Source organism: Neovison vison, chromosome 1, assembly GCF_020171115.1.
Source record: "Neovison vison isolate M4711 chromosome 1, ASM_NN_V1, whole genome shotgun sequence".
NCBI classification, from domain to species: domain Eukaryota; kingdom Metazoa; phylum Chordata; class Mammalia; order Carnivora; family Mustelidae; genus Neogale; species Neogale vison.
In genome coordinates, this window is record NC_058091.1 from 189,835,480 (window position 1) to 189,856,678 (window position 21,199).

The window sequence follows — 21,199 nt, forward strand, 5'->3', positions numbered from 1 at the left end:
CATCTTGTACCTGGTGTGGTGCTTATGCACCAACAGAAGTTCAGAAGAAAACTGGTTTATGGTTGGCACCGACACTGAACCCACCCTGAGGGCTCAGCATGACAATTAAAGTTAATGTTCTCTGATTATTCTTTTGTCTCCTGAGAGTTGATCAGATTGATATTTAAAGAAAATTAAGTTTCCCAAGGGTGATACATTAACCATCAGGATAATGATGATGAATGCAATTCTCTAATGTTATTGAATTTGTCGCTAGAGTGAGGAGGTGGTCCTCACCCATGTTATGTGTGTGTAGTGAGAGAGCTAGTGGGGAATGAGTGGTGTGTGTGTGTTGGGGTGGGGAGTCTTGGTTCCTTGCTGTTCTTGACTTCCTCCTCCTCTTCCCCCCCGCCTTTCCCTGACATGGCTGCAGTGGCTGCTCCCTGGGCCATGTGAAATGAGTGACAACAAGGACATGGAGGTGGACAGCTATGAAGAGCAACCAAGGTTTCAATCTGCAGCTGACAAACAGGCTCATCATAGCTCACTGGAACAAAAATGTGGGAACTACATCAAAGACAGCTTTCACAGTTTGTGGGACTCTGTTCCCTCACTCCAAAGGACAGCAGGCACCAGGGGCCCAAATCCTAGACAAACCCACAGAGTATATCCAGTATATGCAAAGGGAAAACTACACACACCAGCAAGATATTGATGACCTCAAGCGGCAGAATGATCTTCTGGAGCAGCAAGTCCATACACTGGAAAGGCAAGATCAAGTGTCCAACTGTGGACCAACTACCACTCCTCAAACAATAGCCTCTACACCAGAGCCAGGGGCAGTACTATTTCTGCCTTTAATGGAGGCTCAGACTGCAGTTTGGAGTCAGAGCCTGAAGAGCCCCAAAACAGTAAAATCTCCAGATGGGGGATGAGAGCAATACAAACTGTCCATCTCCTGTATTGTCTCATCCTACTTTCAGTTTGTGCTCAGAACCCTCTGGAACATATAAGCGACTCTTTTTTTTCCCCCCCTTCTCTTTTTATTTTTACTTTTATTTTTATATCGAAGCTCCTGGCTAATGGCTCTCATTTTACTTCCCCATTTCCACCTTTTTTTTAAAAAAAAAAAAAAACAAAAAACGTTTGCCTTCAGGGATTCTCTGATACTGCCAGGAAATTTTTAAACTCAAACACCCCAAACTGGCAGCTGCTTCTGTGGAGTAGGGACAACTGGCTAGACCTCTGAGCACAGTGTTGTGACCACCTACCAACTCCTCCAGGCCTGCTGGGCAGAGGCACGAAGGACTCCTGCCCCTTCTGCCTTTATTCCCAGGCCACCTTCACTTTCATTTGATAGACTGTAAATCTGTGGTCTGCTCTGCTTTAAGGAGATAACTAGTTTGATAACTAGTAATCAGAATTACTCCCCCTTCCTTTAATTATTTTTCCCCCTAAAAAGTTATTTATCAATCCTATTGAAGGACCAGATCCTTGAAGAAGTTTGTGGTGTAAAAGTGAGTGGGGACAGATGTGCAGCACAGAGACTTTGGCCTGTTTCACTTGTGGTTCTCTAAGCCAGGCTTAGGGTGGGCTGCATGACACATGTCGTATGTGCAAGGGACAGCAGGCAGCAGTAAAGTGGTAGCTGCCAGGGGTGGGGTTGTGGGGCATTAGTGGGTAGGATAAGAAGGAAGGATCTGGTCAGGTAGAGGTTCTGTATTGATGCCAGTAATGATGCTTTGATATTTATTTCCTGCCATTGAATCTGAGTGAACTGTCCCTTTTCCTGATGACGTCGGTATTGCAAAGCCACAGATTCATAAAGCAGTGATCAAATGTTAAAAAAAAAAAAAATTGTCACTAGGCATTGAGTCCTCTGATAAGATCCAACATTAGAAAGCCCATCCTTTTCAAAAGTTGTTTCCTTGCCACGCAAACCTGATTGCATGACTGACCTTAACTCTGAAGTGGCATTTGCTTTTATTCAGAGGTGGACAGATAGCTTGGATTCTTAGTATATCACTCTTCAGTATTTTCTTCATTTTTCCATGGATAGAACATGAATATTTTCATTGGCCAGTTTTCCATTGATCTCCACCTAATTCTTTGATTTCTAAATCTTGGGAATGGCTAAACATAATGCTTGTTGGATTGGATGGACAGTGTTCAGGGTGAGATGCTTAGGTTTAGCATACATGGCCTGGCCTGTTTTTGTGGGTATGAGTTCTAATGACAGTACAGCTTTCAGATATTCCACACTGGTATCCGCTAGGTTTACTTGGAACTTCTGATCTTCCTCCTATTCACTGCTGGTGGTAAGGATGGAGAAAGCGTTTCCCCAGTTGTACCCACTTGGTGTATCTTGGGGGAAGATGGTAGTCTTTGCTTTTCATGGATGAGGAAACTTCCCTGACTGGATGCTTACTATGGTAGGACCACTCCTGTCTCTTGGAAATGAAAACTGGCCCCCAGTCTACTTGTGTTGTGTTGTGATGTGATCTTCATACTGGTTCGCCCATCCCACACAACCCCTTCCCCATCAGCCTCCCTGGTGTCTCTAGACCAGGTAAAGAATTCTCAGGTCCAGGGCCAGTAAGGAAAAGAGAGTCATTGTTGTGGAACTACAGACCAACAGGCCTTGCTGGTTCTACCAGGTCTAATCGGGTGTGTTAGACACAGCTCCCACTCAGTCCAGGAGAGGAACAGGCCTACTAGGAATGCCCTCCTTTCCTGGTTTAGGTGTTGGGAAATGCGTGGTCTTGGTTAATTTTTGTTGTTGTTATTTTTTGATAAGAGGATGTAAAACACCTTGGTACTCTGTTCCTCTCATCCTGGGGTCTTAAATCAGTGTGTTGTCTTCCTAACAATTTTAAGAAAGCTCCTTTTGTTGTACCTTTGACTATTTCCAGGGTTTTAAGTTGGATTTAGCAGTGAGGATGAGGGAGAAATGGATATCTGTCACATTGTGCTGCAAATGAGGTTTCAATAAATGTTAAGCCACACCATAAGTTTCATGGTTTCTTTCTACAAATGCTCCTGAGATTCCTCCCTTGAAATGTAATTGCATAGAGCATTAAAAATAAACTTTCAAAGATATTGGATATTATAGTATTATTGACATCCCTTGTCTATAAAAAGACCATATTCTAGGAAAGTCTAGAAAATTCAAGGTTATAACCTGGTGAAGGTAAACAGAGATAAATGTGGAGCAGCCTCCCTGATTACTATCAAGAGAATGGCTATTGGGTTTCTTAACTTCCATAAATTAAAATATACCTGTTTATCCTAAACCCCTGAGACAGTTTCCTGATCAGGTGAATAGTATTGGCTTGAATATTCACATCACTGCACTAAAGACAGAAATACCCTCTTTACATTGTTAATCATAGTTAGGTGATCTTTTAACTTTTATATTTTAATCTTTTAAGAGTCATAAATTATTTCTGACTATTTAACTCAAGTCCTCAATCCCTTAACGAAAGAATAGTTCTAGCTAGACATTTTTTTCAATCAAGTAGAATAGTCAATCAAGTAGGTAGTCAATTAATTACCAAAAGTGTTAATTTTATCATGAGCCCTAGCCACAGATCTGAAAGGAAATTATCCCGTGTAAAAATAGTTGAAAATTATGCTTTGTTTCCAAATGTTTTTCTTTGAGGGAACTGAAAAATTTTGCTGTTTTGCAAATGAGCCAGGGTTCTTTTTTTTTTTCATAGTCAGCTTTTCATCTTGTCATTTTTACCTACTTCAAGCAGAAGGTGCTGGTATTGTTTTACATAACACACCAGAAAGTTCAAGATACATGTGATAGAGACATGCAGAGGAGGCTGACATAGATAGTTTCCAAAAGAAAAAACTATAAAGAGACTGACTCCACGTGGAGTTACGAAATAAGAAAAGATGTTAGGTGTGATAATAAAAAATACTGCAAACATGTCAAGAAAATTTTAGTACTTTTTTTTACACTGAAACAAGACAATTATAAAACTGAATTGAGTAAACATTGTCATTAATAAATAATTTTAAAAGTAGGCTTATTTAAGCCTGTAAAATGGCTTAAATAAAATTTGGCAAATTTCACCTTATTCTCTTCATAATTAAATAACTCAATGCTGACCTAATCTTTTTCTTTCTTTTTTTTTTTAAGATTTTATTTATTTATTTGACAGAGAGATATCACAAGTAGTAAGAGGCAGGCAGAGAGAGAGAGGAGGAAGCAGGCTCCCTGCCAAGCAGAGAGTCAGATGCGGGACTTGATCCCAGGACCCTGAGATCATGACCTGAGCCAAAGGCAGAGGCTTAATCTTTTTCTTTTAACTTCAGTATTTCTAGGTAGTTTTAACCTGGCATGTTCCATCATCATGACTAATTTTGTTCGAATGTTGATCTCAGAAGACTCCAGAAAAGGGGGAGTGAATTCACATTTAATGATCATCTACTATGTACCAGAGATTGAATTCACCACTTTATAACTCCTCCTTCTTTATAATTTTTGTTCACATTTTATAGTGACAGCTGTAATGAGTCTCAAGAGGTTAAATAATTACTCTTTGACGTCATAACTCAAAGCAGACAATTTCAAATGAAAATCTAGTTCTATTTCCAAGACCATGCTTTTTCTATTAAACCATACTACTTTCCATTATATCTGATCCTCAAACAAAATCATTTACTTTCTTGGTCTGGAAATTATTTTCTGGCCCTATTAATTGTTAAATAATAATTAAGTATTTGTAGAATTCCCCTGTTTATAAGCATTATATATTCATGATAGAGTCTAAGATCAGTACATAGTTTATTTCCACTTATTCACTTAACAACTATTTATTAAACACCTTTTAAATCACAGACATCTTATTAGGGACATAATAGGAAATCATATTAGATGCATTCTACCATATTTCATTATGTATGATCATAGGTAAATTTATCAACAAATAATGATATTACTGAAGAAAAACTCTAATTCAGAGGCATAAGAAATATTATTTGAGCATGAAGAAAAGAAAAAAGTATTAATTCTCAGTATATAGATAACATGTCATGGAGAAGGTGAAGACCAGAAACAGTAAATCAGAGGGGACCAATGATTTTCATTAATAAATATAGGTTCCTATTCTCTATGTTATTTGTGCCCTAATTGTGAAGTCCTTCTCCCTCTCCATGGCAACAAGTGGACCCAGTTCTTCAGAGCTAGAGCAGGAAACAAAGTTGCCAAGTCTTTGGCTATTGCCACAGTCATAGCAATTACCATTTGACACTAGTGTCATGGAGCTACTTGGCAGTCCTTCAAGCTCATAGATTGTCCAGTTTCCATTTGTAGATCTACCTTGAATATCCTACATTATCTCTGTCCAGAATATGTATAAATTGTCTTTCCCATTACTTTATTATAAGACAATCCTCTCTGCTATCAGAGAAAAGCCACTATGGATCTGAAACATTGCTCAGTTCCCCCATTTAACCACGTCAGATGAACTGTGTGCTGCCAACTACCCTGCCTCCATTTTGGAATAAAGATAGAATCTTGGACTCCTATCAATGAACTAACTCATGATATGAGATGTGTCACTTGGACCTGACTGAGGTGATACTAGGCAAAATAAATTCAAAATCTTTTACTGAGTCCAAAGTGAAACACCTCCTTATCACCCTTCCTCCCAAACCCTACAACTCTTTAAAATTACTTTTTATATGACTGGGAGGTCCTTTTCGCCTCTGAGCTTTCAAGTCCATAGTATGCATAATACAACTTTTCTAACTGTCATGGCCAGGATCCATTTTACAGTAGAGAGAATGAACCACAGTAGTTACTTGAAGGAGCATTTTCCCCTATTTTTAAATCGATGCACATTTTATTAGCATTTTTACAAGTAAATAGGTAGTAATTAGCACATAAAACTTTGGAGAGAAACTGCAAGGGCCATTGGATATATTACAGAAATCAATTTTCTGATAGAGTAAGTGATTGGCTGGTTATGGCACAATGATCTCTGGAAAGTTTCTCAAAAAATGTGAAAATTATTTACATTAGTGCTGTTTTAATGATGCTGTGAAAATAAAGGCATTCATTTTGGAGCAAGGAAGTGGAATTAACTTTTAAACAGTAAACCGCTTTGTACCTTGATAAATAGGACTACATCATGGGTGATTAGAGTTGAGAAGGGACCACGGTGATCACATGCAGCAGGCTTTTGGCTCATTGGGGTTGCCACTGAGGTAGAGCGGAAAGTGAACTGCTGAGGAGCGTGAACTATGAAATGGGACTATCGGACTATTTTGATTTTATTCCAAACTAAATATCCATATAGCATGGAACAAGTGATTTAACCTCCATTTCTTTTCTTTATAATGGGGATTACTAATAATGGTGTATAATGATTAAAAAAATTTTAGGGTTGCCAGATAAACTATAGGATACCAAATTACATTTGAATTCAGATAAACAAGTATGTCCTTATATTGCATGGGGTATACCTATAATGAAAAAAAAAAAGTTTACCTGAAATTCAGATAAATGGGCATCCAATATTTTCATTTGATAAATCTGGCAACCTGTGAAATTTGTGGCATTTTGTGAAATGATGCATAGAAAGTCCGTAGGGGAAAGTGTTAGGAATGCAACAACAGTGAATTCAATTAATGCCATTTGTAATTATTTTCCTTGTTATCTAATCATTAAGATTAAGAATATAGTTTGGATTCACTACTTTCCATAGGGCCACACTGCTATTCTATTACATTTTTTAAATAAATTATCTCCCACCTAGATTAAAATAGAGGCAATTCCTATACAACCAGCAACTTTGCTTGATAAGTAATCTGTATATTTAGTATATAAACAGAAAGTATAGAGTAAGTAATAGAAAGTATAGACACATCTTTATATCAAACAGACTGGAACAGAGTAATTAGATAAAAGTGATATAAACCAGCATACCCACAAAAATCAAGCATTTCAAATTCTGGGAATGACCATTGGTTTATCTACTTCTCAAAGGTTATTATCTGAGATTATTCATGCCGTAGTATTCACTCAACATTTATTAGTGTGGGTAAATAAAACTTGATTACATGAAATGGACTCCAGAAACATTTATGTCCTATTTCCTCATTTTAGAAGATTATTCTCAATTCTAATGGTTCAGTCCTTCCAGCACTATTTTATCTCGCAGATTAATTATACAAAACTAGTATTGTGTTGTAATAATAGTATTTCCTGTTTAGGTTTGAAAGGGCAATTTAGTATGTATTTTATTCAGCAAAAAATTATGAGTAAGGATAACATATGTTAAAATACCCAGGACTGGAGATGTAAATACAGATTACTAGAATAAGAAAAATGTGAGTAGAAAGGATGATAGAAAAGAAACTGTTGAGAAGTGTGGATAGAGAAAGAGGTGTGGGCTCTACCCTCCGTTCTACCCAACCTTGCAATGGCCATGAAAAAGTGGCCCGTGCAAGTCAAATGGAAGAAGTCTGACTGCTCTGGTCTCCTTGTGGCATGAACTGAAGTTCTGCAAAATCTTGTGTCTGGGGAAAGACCTGAGACTTCTGGCTAATGTGTCAATGTCATAAGACTGACTTACATGTTGGGGGAGAGGGAGGAGCTATGCCCTTTTATTTAACTTGAGTGCTTCAGTTACCCAAGGTGCTTTAAAATAGGGAAAAAAAGTATTGACTTTGGTGCAGAAGCTGACTAAACAAAGTGGTCATTACATATTAAGTCCCTTTCCTTTATTTTACATTATGAAGAGGAAACTCATGGAAAGCTTTGTCTTATTAAAGTTTTGTTATATTTCATCTGATATTTATTAAACATGAATCACATTCTACATTCTTGGCTGTGTTTTTGCAGATATTATTTCTCATAACCAAAAACTCCTTACGGATACTGTTTCTCCTATTTCCAGATGAGAAAATGAAGAATGGGTAAAATAACTAAATAGGTCAATATCACTCACTTGGTAAAGGATTGTCAAAGGTAGATTCAAATGCAGAATTGCCCCACTTCAAAGTCCACTCTTTTCCACTCTACCACCTAGTACCAACTTTACTTTGGCAAAGTGTTTTTAGCTTTTAAAAATTGCTTTGGCAAACTGATATGTGACCTAGAGAGAAAAAAGATTTTAATAATCTAGTAAAAGGCAAAACCACAACCCATAGATTTTCAATGATACAAACATACTACTTCCCATATGTGAGGTATCTTACTACGTGGGTTGGGCTCACAGAAAGCCAATGAAAAGATAAGATAGTGGTTAAACTGCCACTGCAATAACTTAATATATAAAATTAAGCAACTAAGTTACATGTTAAATAAGCAATTTATACATACCACATATTTCATACTAGTTCATTATGTATTTCTAAATAAAGTATAGCCACAAATATAAAAATAGGAAGAAAAAAGAAAATGTTTTTATTGGACCATCTGTTTGAAGAAGTCCTGGAAATTATATGTAAAAATTGCTAGTAATTTTTTTGTACCCTTTTTACATATTTAATAATTTAAAAACTAGTAATTTTGTTATAATACAAAATATGTGGGTGTTTATTTTAGCAACACTGATAACCTAATTTAATTTAAATTCATCAACTTAAATTTCTTCATTCATCATTATCATTCATACAATGAATATACAATTTTAATTACAATTCAAAATACTTAAGGATAACATCATCAAATAAATTTAAAAGTAGAGATAGACATATATGAGATTATTTCTTATGAGAAACTACTGACATACTCTTTAGAGTTGAATAATAATAACAAATGGCCAGTTCTACTGATAATTTCTTTTCTATAAAATTAACTATATTATTATCCTTAAATAATGACATAAGTGTTATGGTTCAGGTACAATCTTATCTTACCCAGCTCTAAAATTGCAGAGAATAAGAATAATAAAAGATTTGTTATAATCTAGGAGATACTAATGTGATTTGATTAATTCACTGATTAATTTACTTATCTAGGTCTCATATTTAAGGAGAGTAATGCTGATATAATATTTGTTCTACTTTTAAATTGAAATTATGTTTTTTAAGCTACAACTTGGTTTCACCAATGACTGATAAAAATGATCATATCCTGGTGCTTGAAAGGTTTTACTGAATGAAACTCCTGCAAACACCAACTGGACGGTAAAGCATGGCAAGGGTACCTGGGCCTTTCCCATTACACCAATGAATCCAGTCTTACTGTCACAGCTACCTTACTGTCCCTCAAATCTGGGAGTGTCAAATATGACTGTACTTGGGGAAACTTTTCTACTGAAAGGTGCATCACTATAAAAGAAGGCATGGCAGTAATCTTTCAAGGGTGTTATCTTTATTCTTTCAAAACCAGAAAGAGAGACTTCATGAAGGAAATGTTAACAAGCAAAACAAAGAGATCAATAACCCCTCACAATGAAAGAACCAAGCATGGAACATCAAACACAGTTGCAAGTTATAATGCATTTTTATTTAAAGATGAAAGATATACCAATCTTAATATTTTCACAAGATTTCCGTCCACTACATGGAATAGAGCACACAGGCCTTTGGATGGCTATCCCCATCCAACTGAGCTGTACATGCAGTAGGACAGTACTTCATTCATTTCTCTATACTATTTAATCTACCATGAGCTTTCCTGATTCATGTTCCCTGTAACTTAAAGTAATTTTAACTTTCAGGAAGTCATAGGAAATGATACAGGGGATGGCAGAGAATATGTCTGTCCTTCATTCCATTGTTAATATTATATTTGGCATATGTCAATGAGAAAAAGAGCTAAGAGCCTATTTAGCTGTGAATAATTCCACTATAGAGGTATTAAAATTGTCTGAGTACTTTCCTTCCCTTCTCTTTTCATCTTCTAAATCTTTGGTATTTTTGGGAAATTTCCTTCAAGAACGAATTTACCAGAATAAACTAGAAGCTGGAAAAAACTTAAGCTATAAAATAGACTTTATGCACTTGATTCCATCATATTATTTCTTCTAAAAACTAAACAACATTAATGCTATTCCCTTTTATGTAGCAATTCAATGATAAAATGAGATAATAGTGTATGAATAAATATAAGGGAGAACATATTATTTGTATATTTTTAAAAGATATTTTTTAATTCATTTATTTTGAGAGAGAAAGAAGAAGCGAGACAACAGGAGCTGGGTCAGGGGCAGAGGGAGAAGCAGGCTCCCCACTGAGCAAAGAGCTGGATGAGGAGCTTGATCCTGGGACTCCATGATCATGACCTGAGCCAAAAGCAGACACTTAACTGACTGAGGCACCCAGACTCCCCTTATTTATATTTTTATTAAACACTTTTTAAAACTAATTCTGGTGGTGCCTAGCTGGCTCAGTCAGAGGAACATGCGACTCATGATCTAGGCTTCATGGGTTTGATCCCACCTTGGGTGCAGAAATTACTTAAACAAACTCAAAACAAACAAACAAACAAACCCACCCTTTATTTTGCTTTTAATTGTCAAATAAACTCTAGTAAGATTTGCATGTAAAATCACTCAGGTGGTTTGGGAATGTTCATTTTGTAAACTCGGAGTAGCCTAATGGTGCCCTGATCTATCACTAGAGCTAAAGCCTGATTGCAACATCCTTCCATGACTATAAGAAATTACTTGAGATTAGTGAGCATCCGTACTTCCTGTCATCACCAGCCTCCACTCACCTCCATCAACACTTAAAAGATCTCTTATCTTTACCCATTTTCTTTCTAAGGTACTTCTGTGTCCTGTCACCATGGAAATAGAAAAGGAGTGGGTGTTAATAGTGTTGTTTCTATAGAGACAAGAGGTATTGAATAGACTCCCTGGCTTTGTCCCTTGTCTCGCGTTGTGAATCATTGGGAAGCCACTGGATGTCTCTTTCAATGCGTGTTCTTTTACATAAAATTTTATAAAATGCTTTTGTTTATTTTGCCCTTTATACTTTAATTCTAAAAACACTGCTACATTTTTTTTTGTTTTTGTTTTTATTAGAGATCACCTGTCAAATTCAATGTCTTCCGGTGTGTTCGGGACTAATTTCAAAGAAGACGTATTTTTCTGAATGTATAATGAAACTATGGAAACATGATGAATTAATAAAAAATGTATGTTAATGACAACGGTTTCCATACCAACAAATCCCTTTACTCAGTTGCCACTTGCAACTACTTGCTGCCCTATAACTTGTCCAAATAAGCTAGCATCTGCATATTGTTTTTCTAGAAGTTGTATTTAAGCTGTAAGCAGAATATTTAGGACCCTGATCAGTGTGACTGGGTTCAAAGATCTCACTCAGGTACAAAGCACAATTTGATCTACACTTTGAGGAATAACTTCTGGCTACAGATGTGTCCATTAATTAGGAAGAAGGAACATGATGATAACCAGGTACATATAAGTGCTGCTTATACTCAGGGTTCTAGTGTATCTTCCTTCCCTTCCTTTCCTTCTTCCTATCTTATTCCTTCCTTCAATCTCTCTCTTTGTATATATGTATATCTATAGATACATACAGTTGACCCTTGAATAAAATGGGTTTGAACTGCACAGATTCAATCATATATGGATTTTTTTCAATACAGTACAGTACTCTAAATGTAGTTCCTCTTCCTTATGATTTTATTTTCTTTAGAAATTAACACATTTTTTGTATGTGATAATTGACTATTCATGTTACCAGTATGCTCCCGTCAATAGTACGCTATTAGTAGTTAAGTTTTTAGGGAGTCAAAAGTTATACAGACTTTTGACTGTGTGGGCGGTTGGCATCCCTAACCTCCATGGGTCAACTGTATAATACAAATATATACATTTTTTAAAAATTAAACCGTATGGAGTAGGAATTCTTGACTTGATTTATACATAAGTAAGATTCAAAAGGATTGAGCATATCCAACAAACACATAGTTAGTGAGTGATAATGCTAACAGTTGTTTATTTATTAATTATTCAATATTTATTTAGCATTTATTACGTGTCACTGTACTTCACATTGGGAATGTACCAATGAACAAAAGAGACCAGATGTCCTCATGAAGCATAAATTCTCACAGAAGAGCACAGTAACAAAAAACATAATAAATAGGTTATAACATATATTGGAAGAAGATAAATACAATGGGCAACAAAGAAAGAACAGAATAAAAGGGGCTTGGGTCCAAGGATGTAGGAGAGCAAAGAGCAGAATGAAATGCAAAGTCAAGGTGGTAGCCATAGAGAAATTGAGATCTGAGCCCACTTGAAAAAGACCTGTCTGGCTCCAGAGCCCATTTGTTTTCTTCCATTATAGCTACTTCCCTAATAGGTATTGATTTGTTTCCAGTCAAAGTTTGTTATCCTTCACCTGAGGTCAAATTGATAATAATAGATAATGAAACAATTTAGAATCATAGACTGGTTGATATTTTTCTAATGAAATGTTTAAAAACTATTGCGAGGGTAGATGGGGGCACCTGGGTGGTTCAGTTGGTGAAGCATCTGCCTTCGGCTCAGGTCATGATCCCAGGGTCCTGGGACTGAGTCCCACATCAGGCTACCTGCTCCCCAGGAAGTCTGCTTCTCCCTCTCCCTCTACCTGCCACTCCCTCTGCTTGTGCTCTTTCTCTCTCTCTGTCAAAAAATAAATTAAATCTTCAAAAAAATAAAAACTATTGGGGGATGAAAACTTATTTGTAAACTTTATAGAGACATGGCAGGACTATCTAACCTTTCTCAGATTCTGACTTCAAAATTGAAAAATTATGGTTTCTCCTTGGAAATTTTGGGAAGAATCCATTTTTCCCCAAGGCATTATGCAGCCTGGTCTCCAAAAACTCACTGCTTTTACCTTCACACTGTGTTTTGGTATTTCTTTGCACAGACAATGACGTCAAACTTTCAATTACACCTAGGGATTCTCTCTGTCCTCCACACATCCTGAGGTTGAGTACTATTCTGTATTCCAGTAGCAATGTATGTGTTTTACTTTTTCTTGGCACTAAGTGTGCTGTGATTGAAATTGTGTATACTTGTTTCTTCTTGTTGTCTCAGACTGTGAGCTACTTAAAATTAATGCCCATGGCCAAATTATGATATATAATGTATCTATGCCAGTACTTGTATACAATAAATGGTCAGTAACACTTCGTTATGCAAATATAAGATAAAATTCACAAAGGAGCAAATGAGAACTTATACAAAGGGTAACACTTGACTTAGATTTTGATATTATTCACATCAATTCTTTTATCCTGATATCCCTAGACTTATTCAGACATTCTTTTCATGTTTGGTCAATCCTAGAGTCAAGGTTTCATTATAAATTCTCTAGTGTTGTAATTTTATAACTCATGTGTATACAATTGCATAATATTGATTTGTCCATATCTACTGAAGAAAATGGCACTTTAGTAAAGGTTAAGATATAATTGAAATAACATTAATGACAAAATCAGTTCCATGTACTTTTGACTATAGTGTGTATGAAAGTCAAGCATTCAGATTTTTGAATCACACTGTAGAAGGAGTAAATCAATTTCTTACAGTACTTTAATTATGGAAGTACAATTTTTTCCTTTCTTTTCTTTTCTTCTTTTTTTTTTTTAGCTTCTCTACTTCTTAAATATACATATAGTTTTGTATTATTGAGAAAGAACAGGTCTTAAAAATTTTAAATTAAGCACACAATACCCATTTTCAGAAGAAACCTTTATCCCCGGCCATCATATATTTAAGCTAACTGCCTCTTTTATAATTTATACTTTAACAGAAGTATCTAATCTGGTATGATTAGAACTTGTATGGTTGCTCAGGTATTTAAAAAAGAACAATAACCAACAGTTCACCAAAATAAATATCTGTTAAAACAAGACATTTTTTAAAAATACATAATAACTATACATTCAATAGGGAATAGAAAAGAATAATTATTAACTACTTTTTAGAAAGGGTAGAGGCACAAAGCTTACTGGAAAGTACCTACTCAAAGCCAGCATTTCAGACAGAATTAGATGGATCTGCCAATATATTTTTAGATAAAAGAGAGATTTCTATGGGACATTGGTAAATCATAGAACAGAGATACTGTACTATATTAATGACTAACTATACTTTAAAACTAGGTAATTTTGAATTTGAAATCATATTATTTCTGCCATGAAATGTTTCAACTTTAAAACCCTGATGTGTTATAGTCAAGGAATATGCTTACTGGTACAAAATGTCTCCATCATTGGTTTTGCCCAATGGATGGTGCATTTTTGGCTCAGACTTCTTCTGAAATGTACTTTCCCCACAATTTTCCTGATAATTACAGAAGGAAGAGGATGCTCAGGAGGACAAAATAAAACCTGCTCAATGCGATACAACACACAGAGATAGCAAAATTCTGAGGCAGATATTGTTGACGGTATTGGCCACAGAGGATCTACACAACTTCTGGGAAATTAAGAATAGAAACAGAAAAATACGACAATAGATTTTTTTTTTTTAATTTGAAGTGTGAACTTTTTGCAACCATAAGCCTACTTCTCTACAAACCAAAAGCCACCTTCTGATAAAACATAGCAGGTCCAAACCATCTTGCAATGCAGAAAATAATAAACAAAACCTACAGCCGGAGAAGAGGAATTTAGATGGAACAAGAACAAAAACAATTTCTTTAAAATAAAAACAATCAACTAGCTACATATTTCTCTATTCCCCAGGAATAGGAAAGTTACTTAGTGGAACAATGTAAGGTTAACAGTGGAACCCTATCTCACTATATTTATAGTTTTCCAACACATATTTTTTTTTCTTTTTTAAAATTTATTTATTTGACAGACAGAGATCACGGGGTGAGGGGGGGAGGAGGAAGCAGGCTCCCCTCTGAGCAGAGAACCAGATATGGGGCTCGATCCCAGGACCCTGGGATCATGACCTGAGCCGAAGGCAGAGGCTTAATCCACTGAGCCACCCAGACACCCCCTCCAACACATATTTTTATGTTTAAGTTTATGGCTTATAAACTGTACATAATTCTCATTATGTAAAATGTACTTGGTTACTTTCAATTAATCCCCTTGTAGCTTTAGAAAGCTTTAAGCTAGAGTAATTTTCACTAATCACAAATGAGGTTCTCACCAGTACCCCCACATCAAGAATGGTGCCCAGAGGGACTTGAAGGTTACAGAAAGGCTTTAGGAAACAAGCGTTCCACAAACCTTATCAAAATATGGGTGGAACATTTGTGTTTTCTAATGGCTTCTATTTATTTTCTTCTAAGATACCTTATATAGAGTCAAGCTTTACCAATAAATAAACTTTAGTTTCCTTCTCTATAAAATGGGTAGAGTAATAGACACTCCAATATATGACTGAGAACCCTATCTTCTTTAGTATTTCTTTTCTGAACAAAAGGGTCCTAATTTGGATAATAAATTATAGGGTAATTCTGTGATTATGAGGGGAAAAAAAACTTGCAAATGGCTTTAGTTTTCAAATATCCTCTTTCCATGGGAATTAAGTAAATATGTATTGGTTATTTCCATTTTCTGTACTGAAATACTGCCAAGATCCAAATACAAATAACATTTCTCTTACATATGTGTTCCCTAAGTAGTGTTTAAATGCTTAATAGGACCCAATATGTGTACAAGGTGAACTATAACATCACCTACCCACAAGAAGCTCTGTACTCTAATAGGTAGTTTGCCATTTGTCACTGTCATTTGGCAAGCAAGGTTTCCACAACTAGTAAGAGAAACAACACTTAGACATCTGGTCTGTTCTATTCAAACTGTACTATAAACACTTTTGACTATATTCACAACAGCAATAATAGATAGAGTTATATAGCACTTGTCTTGAGGATAAATTGCTTCAATTATTTTATTCTCAGAAACAATAAGAGTCACTCTGATGATATTAGGCAGTTACAAAAAACAACATTATTTTCACTCTCCAGATTATTTCACCAATCATAGAGGACTCTTCACAATGCAATTTTATAAAGGTAGTCCTAAAGACCTAATGTTTTTCTCTTTGTAGAATATCTGGTCACTTTTGTTTGTACCTCATTTATGAGATACATGTCCTGTAATGAGATGTATATCCTAGCATTTTTCCCAAAAGGAAACTGTATGTGTGTATAGCAAATTTTTTATGCTAAAATTTTGAGTGGATTAGTGTTCTCTAACTTGCTTTATATCCAAAAAATGCTTTGTGGCAATTTTCATCTTAAATAGTTCCTACAATAATGCTAAACATCAACATCGGACACAATGTATGTATTCCTATGTCCTTGTTTCATCAAAAAACAGAGGGTAGGTTTTCAACAGAGGCAAGTGTTTTCAATGGATTCCACAGGCCCAGCCTACAGCACTATACTGAACAGAAGCACCATAATATGCTGAATGATTATGGAGACTTCATGTTTGCAGGGTGATGTATACAACATAAACTTTTGTTCATTTTAATATCCACTCCAATGACAAGCAAAACTGACATTTGCAGGTCTCTACTCCTCACAGAGATGAATAAATACTCTAAAGTGAATCAAAATGAACAAACACATGATATTACCACAGATTCGTTAGCTAAGATTATCTATGTGAATTACATTAATCATCTGAACTCAGTTTAGAGTTAATTTTTATTTCTTCTCCACTGACCAAGGGGAACATTAATGTTCCCCTTACCCTGAACTAGTCTTTATACAGGTTTCTTCCTGACCCAAGGCCCTGACCTCCCCTTTCTTAGAGCATTTATCTTAGTAATTTATAAATTCTCCTGTCCCTTTGAAATGTAATCTCAAAAATATTTTTAAAAAGCTAGTTGCCAGTCCAAGGGAACATTTGTTCTTTGAGTAGGTCAGATTAGCAAACACAGGCTGCCTATGGTCCCCTACTCCAGCTCTTAAAAATTCTTGTCTTTTTTTTCAGTAGAGTTGAGCTCAGACTTAGTTCTAGCCTGTCTCCCTCTTGTAATATTCTTGAATAAATTCTTCCTTGTCTAATTTTACTGTCTGGGTCAATGTACTCCACATAATAATTCACACAACTAAAACTACAAGTCATTTATCTTTTAAAGTTTCAGCAAGTTAGCCATCTCACTGTGCCTATCCCAAAGCAGACCTTCAGAAACCATTTGTTGAGAGGACGACTAAGCACTTCTAGGCAGGGCCAATTTTGTAATGTAATGACCAAGGTGAAACATGTCAAATAAATTCTTCAAGTGTGTTCAATTAATAGCACTATTTAGGACAAATTACTCTTTGGCCAGAACTCAAGATTTTTAATTAAATAGAAGACTGATTTTGCAAGATTTGTATTTATAACGTAATACAAATTGAAGAGTGTTTAATGAATTTGATTCTATGACCAAACATTTTATTCATTGAATGAAAAATAAAGTGTCTCGATTCCTTGCTGTTCCTTCTTATGATTTCCAGTCAGTATAATGTTTATACTTTATCTGCTGTGGTGTTTGCTTTCATCTGAGGACTGTTAAGGGACCCTGTCCATTTCTCTTCATAAGCATAGAATTTGAAAACAAATCGTTAGACAACACCACCGTGAGGAGGTTGAAAACAAAGCACCCCTGTGCATACATTCAATAGACTTCTAGCTCAGAACAAAAAAGTAGATCTCAGTAGCTGCTTTGTAAAAGCCTTCTATTTCAACAGTTTCTTTGTGTTCAGCTCTTTACCACAGAATGAATCCACTTGGAATACTTCACCACAAATGGAGTCAGGAGAAGGAATGAAAGTGAGGATTCCTTTTATTCTAATGAAATAAGACATCCATAATCCTCTTAAAGATCATTTTTGTAAATACACCTATTTCCTTATAGCAGCTCTGCTTTCCTTATTACTTATTTGATTATAATGTAACTAATGAATATGATCATGATTATTTCTGGCTCTGAAGTTTCTCTGATTGGGTTGGTACAGTGTTTTACCTCATGTTGAGAAATAATTGACTCCAAAAATGAAAAAAAGAGAAAATGCTTTTTACGTTAATATATCCACTTGGTAAACATTTCCTGAAGGGAGATGAGAAGTTACTGAAATACTTCCAATTATCAATTCTGAAAGCAGATATTTTAGTTAGACCTCATGTCATCATTTTTATTTACCTTAATTACGAAGGCCTTTTAACCTTCATTTTATGGTAGTATTATAATTTGAAGTCTTAAAATTTGAATGACTCTTCCTTTACACTAATAGACCCTAGTGTAGTAGGGACAAAATGCATTTCAACAAAGTTAGTATTCCTCTTTGAGAATCCTATTGTTTGGGGAACACACTTCACTAGACACAGTGTTTATACAAAATACAATCCTATGCTCCCTTCTGAAAAGCAGAGTTTGACTGAGGTTGGGGGATGAATCTGCATATTCTGTAAAAGTATTTCAACTCCCTAAAGATTATTATGTCAAATGATTTTTCCTCCTTAGATTGGGCTTCCACATGTGCAAAAGACCCCTGTGCTACAGAAAGAGTGGCGAATAAGATGATCAGGGAGGCTGATTCTAAAGCAATGGTCTCAGTGGGTTGAGCCGCTGCCTTCGGCTCGGGTCATGATCTCGGGGTCCTGGGATCGAGTCCCGCGTCGGGCTCTCTGCTCGGCAGGGAGCCTGCTTCCCTCTCTCTCTGCCTGCCTCTCCATCTACTTGTGATTTCTCTCTGTCAAATAAATAAATAAATAAAATCTTTTAAAAAAAAAATATGGTCTAAAGCAATGGTCTATTACTTTTATCTTTTTTCTTCAGGTGACGTTTTTTTCAACACCATATTCTGGCATTTAGGGAACTAAACAAGGAACAGTTTAGGATTGGGCTGAGCAGTTGAGAGGGAACAGTAGCATACTACTTGAGGTCAGTATGGCTCAGAGTTAAAGGTGTTAAGTCAGATCAGGATAGATTTTGAAAAGGAAACTAATTTCATGGAGATTTGGGAAACACAGAGGGAGAGGACTCCACTTCCAGTCTTGGTGCAAGGAGAGCTCTTGCACACTAATAAGTGGCTACTAGACGGAGTGGCAGCCCTGACTCAAAGCTGGAAAGAATAAGAGAATATGGAAGATCATAGAATTTAAAATGGTGTGTTGGTGTGTAAAAATATTAATTAAAAGCGCTTTCATTTTGTCCTCAACTTACCTAAGGAAAATGGTATCATAATTACCCATTTGTCAGTCAGAATTTATGAAAACTGAAGCACCACCAGAGAAAGGTAGATGGGGGGGTGGGGAGGAAATCACAAGTAATGGGGTTGGAATGGGGTCTGCATGAAAACCAATAATCTAGAAGTCTAAAATATCAAGATCTAAAAATGCCATCCTTGAAAGGAGGAAAAATTCATCAAATCTAGATAATGCTATTAACTTGTCTTAGCCCCAAGACTGTTCATTACAACGGATCTCAACTATTCTTCCTCAGATGATTTAGTAAGCCTTCAAGATTAACCTGTCTTTCAACCAGAAGATTTTGACTGATCTTTTGGTTCGGTTTTGTCTGTGGAGGCTCTTGAAAAGTCCACAGATATGGACAGTCTTTGAGACTGATCAGTACAGCCCAGTACCAACTTATTACTTATTCAAAGTTGTTTTGCTGTTAGGATTTTTGGCGATGAGAGTCAGGCATTCAATAAAGCTATAAAGGTTTTGTCAATATAAATAAGAATATCCCCCCAAAGTGTGCTGGGATTCCAACCTAAGTCTTAGACAACTTTTCCTAATTAGATTATAGTAAAGACAGTAGAGAGAAGAGCCTATATTTAATTCAACATATTTATATTCTAATTAGCTCCCTTGAGATATTAATCTTTAGATGGTGTGATATCATGCATTATCAACACGAGTAGTCAAGATATTTTCATATTCCAATAAAGAATTTCTTAACTGGTACTGGTTGGGCACTGAAAGAATACATGTTTATTTTATCTAATTTTCCAAACCCTGAATCCATATAAATACAAGTTAGGATCATACCCTTGCTTTCATGTATGCTGCAATAGTATTGCTTTGAGTTGCCCTGGAGAGAATGAGAGACTAGGAAGTACCCATTATTACACAAATATTTGTTTTTTTTTTTGTTTTTGTTTTTGTTTTTTTTTTTTTTTTTAAAGATTTTATTTATTTATTTGAGAGAGAGAGACAGTGAGAGAGAGCACAAGCGAGGAGAAGGTCAGAGAGCGAAGCAGACTCCCCATGGAGCTGGGAGCCCGATGCGGGACTCGATCCCGGGACTCCAGGATCACGCCCTGAGCCGAAGGCAGTCGTCCAACCAACTGAGCCACCCAGGCGTCCCATACACAAATATTTGTAACTAGCATCAATAATTTTATGCACATCATAAAATTATGTTTTATGATCCCTCTAAAGTGCTTTGAAGTTTCATTTTGTTATTGTTGTTGTTTTTGTTTTTTTTTTTGTTTTTTTTTTAAAGATTTTATTTATTTATTTGAGAGAGAGACAGTGAGAGAGAGCATGAGCGAGGAGAAGGTCAGAGAGCGAAGCAGACTCCCCATGGAGCTGGGAGCCTGATGTGGGACTCGATCCCAGGACTCCAGGATCACGCCCTGAGCCGAAGGCAGTCGTCCAACCAACTGCGCCACCCAGGCGTCCCTGTTGTTTTTGTTTTTAATTTAGTCAGATGTTCCTTTTATCTTTTTCCAAACTACATGAGTAGCAGGTTTTAACTATAGGCACCTAGCAAAAAATATTTCTGAAAGAGGAAAGACAAAGGAACAACACATTTTAAAATTATCTCTCTGGGGTTGCCTGGGTGGCTCAGTGGGTTAAGCCTCTGTCTTTGGCTCAGGTCATGATCCCACGGTCCTGGGATCCAGCCCATATCGGGCTCTCTGCTCAGCGGGAAGCCTGCAGTGCTTCCTCTCTCTCTCTGCCTACTTGTGATCTCAGCTTGTCAAATAAATAAATAAATAAAATCTTTTTTAAAAAAATAAAAGATACTTTTAAAAGATAAAAAAATACTTCTCTGTAAGTATCTCTAACAAGATTCTTGTTAGCAAAAATCTTGCTAACATGCATTTATATGCGGATATAGATATCTACTACCTTTTAATTATTTGTTATGTATTCATTCTCTCTGTCCCCCTCACTCTTGTTCTCCCCTCTTCCCCCACCCCATCTAGGTAAACTAGAAGTTGATAATCATCTTACCGACTGCAATAAAAGCTTGGTATAATTCCTGGGTTCTTTTTTATGTGTGTGCTCAAGAATTTCAGGAAAGGGTTC

The 21,199-nt window shown here is 36.1% G+C and overlaps 1 pseudogene; it reads left to right on the forward strand.

The window, feature by feature from the left end:
* Positions 1-436: 436 nt before the first annotated feature.
* LOC122918027 overlaps positions 437-21,199 on the forward strand; it is a 117,943-nt pseudogene continuing 97,180 nt past the window's right edge.